The sequence below is a fragment of the Trichechus manatus genome, unplaced genomic scaffold, assembly GCF_000243295.1.
Source record: "Trichechus manatus latirostris isolate Lorelei unplaced genomic scaffold, TriManLat1.0 scaffold00256, whole genome shotgun sequence".
In the NCBI taxonomy this organism is placed as follows: Eukaryota; Metazoa; Chordata; class Mammalia; order Sirenia; family Trichechidae; genus Trichechus; species Trichechus manatus.
This window is the reverse complement of record NW_004444192.1, coordinates 831313-836706: the sequence shown is the minus strand read 5'-3', so window position 1 is coordinate 836706 and position 5394 is coordinate 831313.

The following is a 5394-nucleotide window of genomic DNA, read 5'->3' as shown; positions in this document are numbered from 1 at the left end:
TTTTCATTTCTAGAAGTTCCATAAAGTTCTCTTTTCTTTTTTTTGTATCTTTCATTCCTCTCCTCATCACACTTACATTTTCTTCTACTTTATTGAAGGTCCTTGTCTGGATGTTGGGAGTGTTGGGTCTTGTATTACAGTAGTAGTAGTAGTAGTAGTAATGTCAGAGCCTGTCTACATTCAGGAGGAGGATGAAGAATCAAGATCAGCCCAAATCTGATTCCTATGAAGTGGGGATCAAACATACTTCCACTCTCCAACATTTTTTTTTTTTTTTTTTTACCAATTCTGACACCAGCCATCCTCCCACAGCACTCTCTACTCCTCTGCTGGGTTTGACAGTTCATTGCAATGACCACAGAGAACTCACAGACCATACTCACAGTAAATATTAATAAATAAATAAATAAATATTAATAAATATTAATATATTAAGGAAGTAACAGGGTACAACTTGGGATGAGGATCAACAGACTACAACTCGGGATCAGGATCAGTATCAGGATCAGGAAGCATGTAAGCAATGTCTGGAAGGCTCCCCCAAAGTGGAGAGCCCATCTTTCCTTTCTTCAGTACAGGACAGCTCTCTCAGCTCCTCTTGGCCATGTAAGCAAGCAGGACATCTCTCTGCCATGCTTCCCCTCTCTCAGCCATGCAGGCCTCTCTGCATTCGGCCTCCCTGCTGTTGGCCTCTCCACTGCTTACTGACCCAGCTCATAGCCAATGTAGTAGCTTTGTTCAGCTCTCTTAGCTGCATTCCTAACAGCAGGTGCCTGTCACCACTGACTCTGCTGCAGGACCCCTTCCAGTCTTGTTGCCACCAACTCTGCTGCAAGACCCCTTCCAAGCCTCTCACTGTCTTCAGTGTTACAGCCCTCGACCCACGTTACAGCTCTTTTAGGAGGTGCGTTACCTGCTCTGTCTCTGCTTCTTTCTTCTTGCCTTTTCTCCTTTCTCCTCCTTTCTGAGGCCTCTGTGGTGTTGGCTGCACATATAAGCAAACTCCTTGTCAGTTTCAAGGCATGGCCCACCCAGCAGGGCCACAAACTGACCAATCCCCTTGGTGGATCTTGTCACCTCATCTGCATATTCTACAGTATATTGACTAATCCCTTCAACACAAATCAAAGCGCCAGCCCAGGGCCAAAAAAAAAAAGTATCAAACCATCAACTTGTTTACAGCTTACCCAGGAAATATCAATCAACCTGAACAAAAGTAACAAACCCTCTAGGGTAGAAAACTAGGACAAAGGTAACTCCTTAGGGGTTGGGGAAAAAAATCAAGCTGTTTTTTCAAAGAACCAAGGCAAAAGGCCACATAAAGGAACTTATTTCACCACAGGTCTATTTCTATCAATTGTACTTTGTCCTGTTTATAGAGCCCTGGTGGCCAGTAGTTAAGAGCTCAGCCCCAGCTGCCCCTTGGAAACCCTAGGGGGCAGTTCTACTCTGTTCTATAGGGTCACTATGAGTCAGAATCGACTCAATGGCAACAGGTTTTTGTTTGATTTGGTCCTGTTTATGGATTATATTTTCTTACTTTTATTCATGCAATTATATTTTCCTGTTTTTATGCATGCTTAATTGATTGAATGCTGGACATCATAAAATTGTGGTTACTGGTTGCTGTACTTTTTTTTTTTAATAATGTTGGATTTTCAGCACACTTTCCACTTTAGAATGTGGTGTCAGGAACTATGCTAAACCCAGAGACAGGTTTTCACGATCTAACCTCACAGAAATGTAAATTGTGATTCTCAACTATAAATATGGACAATGAACAATCACCAACCATGTAAGGGAAACCAGCACCATGAAGAAAAATTGCCAAAATCAACAACCAAGAACTAACACTTGAGGAACCAGATTTAATAGAAAAAACAAATAAAAACTTTGTTTAGAGCAAATATGGCATCCATTTTTTAAAAGACAGGGGGATGGCACTATGAAAAGGAAACAATTAGAGAACTTGGAAAGTTAAAATAGCACCAAGGAAAAATTCAGTAATTTGACTGAATAAAAAAAGGCACATAATTGAAGATCAAATTAGTGAGCTGGAAGATAAAGCCAAAGGATATGCCCAGAACTCAATTAGAAAGTTTTTTTTTTTTAAGGTTAAATCACAGAGAAAAGAGTCAGAAGTTCAATATCAACCCAAGAGAAGTTCCAGGTAAAGAAAACAAAAGAATGAAGAGGAGGAACCAATGCAGATAGAAGAAAATTTTCCAGATAAATGTATTTCTTCTGGTTTAAACGATCCAACTATACAATTAAATTTTTTTAATTAACGAAAATTTTTTGGTAAAATATATATAACAAAAAAATTGCCATTTTAACTGTACAGTTCAGTGGCATTAATTACATTTACCATGTTGTGCAACCATCACCACTGTTTCCAAAGGCTTTTCATGACCTCAAACAGAAACTCAGTACACCTTAAGCAATAACTCCCCATTCCCCACTCCACCCCCATCCCGTTCCTAGTAACCACTAATATACTTTTGTCTCTATGCATTTGCCTATTCTAGATATTTCATATAAATCATTCAATATTTGTCATTTTGTGCCTGACATTTCACTTAGCATACTATTTTCAAGGTTCATCCATGCAGAGCAACAGAATTAATTTTAAAATTAATCCTAAACACATACTAGTAAAACTTTAAAACCATAAAGGTAAAGAGAAAATCAAAAAAATCCCTAGAGAAAAAAATCCCAGCTTATCTTTAAAAGAATAACACTAGGAAAAAAAGTGTTCATTTGAACTTAGAATTCTATACTATAAAACCAGGAAATTTGAAAAAAACAAACAATATCCCAGAACACGAAGTACTCAGAATATATCACATAGAGACCCTGTCTTAGGCTGGGTTCTCTAGGGAAGCAAAACCAGTAAAGTGTATAAATATATACATAGAGAGAGATTATATCAAGGAAACAGCTCACGTGATTGTAGAGGCTAGAACGTCCCAAGTCCGTGGATCAGGGTAGAGGCCTCTCCCAAGTCACACAGCTGCAGAAGCTGGCAAGCCCAAGATCAGAAGGTCGGAGAGCAGGGCTCCCACTCACAGGCTGTACAGATCAATGAATCCCAGGTTCGTCAGATAAGCTGACAGCTGAAGTCCCAAGAACGGGAGATGAGACGACAGGAAGCAGCCGCAGGATCCAGAGAGAGCAAAAAGCCAGAACGTCTGCTTATATACAGATGCGGGCCACACCCCCAAGGAGACTCCCTTTCATCCGATTGGCTACTCACAGTATATTCAATCATGGAAGTGATAACATTAAAACACGGAGAATCATGGCCCAGCCAAGTTGACACACAATCTTAACCATCACAGACCCATTCTGAAAAGATTGAGCATATATTCCAGTTATACAAAAAAAAAGATTGTAAGAAAGTGAAAAATATAAATATGTAAACCTTACAATTAAGTCTTAATAAATGTTGATTCATAAAGTAAAATACACGTGTGTATATGTGTGTGTATCACAATACAAAACTGCTGTTATGTATTCAATTATGTCCCCCAAAAATATGTATTGTAAATCCTAATCTCTATGCCTGTGGTTATAATGCCAGTTGAGAATGGGTTGTCTTTCTTATGTTAATGAGACAGGATTACTGTAGGGGGTACCTAGAGTCAATCTCTTTTGAAATATAAAAGAGATTAAACAAGCAAGCAAAAGAAGCAGAGATGAGGGAAGAGAGATGTCAAGCCACATGAAAATTGCCCAGGAGCAGAAGCTCAGAAGAGACAAGGTCCTTCCTCCAGAGCCAACAGAGGAGAAAGTCTTACCCTAGAGCCTGCACCCTGAATTCAGACTTCTAGCCTCCTAAACTGTGAGAGGAGCCCTGGTGGTGCAGTGGTTAAGTGTTTGCCTGCTAACCAAAAGGTCAGCAGTTTGAATCCACCAGCAACTCCTTGAAAACCCTATGGGCAGTTCTACTCTATCCTCTGGGTTGCTATGAGTTGGAACTGACTCAAAGGCAATGGGTTTTTTTAAACTCTGAGAAAATAAATCTTTGTTTGTTAAAACCGCCCACTTGTAGTATTTCTTTATTTTTTCCCATACAAAAATTTATACATACCTTAATATGTGACTCTAATTGCTTTCCCCATACGGTGACAGCACACTCCTCCTTTCCACCCCTGATTCGCCATGTCCATTCAACCAGCTCCTAACCCTCTCTGCCTTCTCAATTCACCTCCGGACAGAAGTTGCCAGTTTAGTCTCTTGTATTTACTTGAGCTAAGAGGCACACTCCTCTCGAGTATCACTTTATGTCCCACAGTCCAGTCAAATCCCTGTCTGAAGAGTTGGCCTCAGAAATTGTTTTAGTTCTGGGCTGATAGAGAATCCAGGGGCCATGCTTTCCAGCATTCTTCCAGTCTCAGTCAGACCATTAAGTCTGGTCTTCTTACTAGAATTTGAGTTCTGCACTCCACGTTTCTCCTGCTCCATCCAGGACTCTCTGCTGTGTTCCCTGTCAGGGTGGTCGTTGGTGGTAGCTGGACACCATCTAGTTCCTCTCGTCTCAGGCTGATGAAGCCTCTGGTTTATGTGGCCCTTTCTGTCTCTTGGGCTACTACTTTCCTTGTGTCTTTTGTGTTCTTCATTCTCCTTTACTTCAGGTGGTTGGGACCAATTGATGCATCTTAGATGGCTGCTTGCAAGCTTTTAAGACCCCAGATGCCACTCACCAAACTAGGATCCAGAACATTTTCTTAATAAGCTTTGTTGTGCCAATTGACCTTGATGTCCCCTGAAAGCATGGTCCCCAGACCCCTACCCCAGCTACTCTGTCCCTCAAAGCGTTTGATTGTATTCAGGAAACCTCTTAGCTTTCGTTTAGTCGTTGTGCTGACTTCCCCTGTAGTGTGTGCTGTCCTTCCCTTCACCTAAGATGATTCTTATCTACTATCTAGTTAGTAAATAACCCTCACTCTCCCTCCCCACCCTTGTAACCATCAAAGAATGTTTTCTTCTGTGTTTGAACCTTTTCTTGAGTTCTTATAATAGTGGTCTTATACAATATTTGTCCTGTGACTGATTAAATTCACTCAGCATAATGACCTCCAGCGTCCTCTATGTTATAAGATGTTTCACAGCTTCATCGTTGTTTTTTTATCATTGCGTAGTATTCCATTGTGTGGATATACCATAATTTGTTTATCCATTCGTCCACTGATGGGCATCTAGGTTGTTTCCATCTTTTTGCTATTGTGAACAGTGCTGCAATGAACATGGATGTGCATATATCTATTCGTGTGACAGCTCTTATTTCTCTAGGATATATTCCAAGGAGCGGGATAGCTAGATCGTATGGTACTTCTACTTCTAGCTTTTTAAGGAAGCGCCAAATCGATTTCCAAAGTGGTTGTACCATTT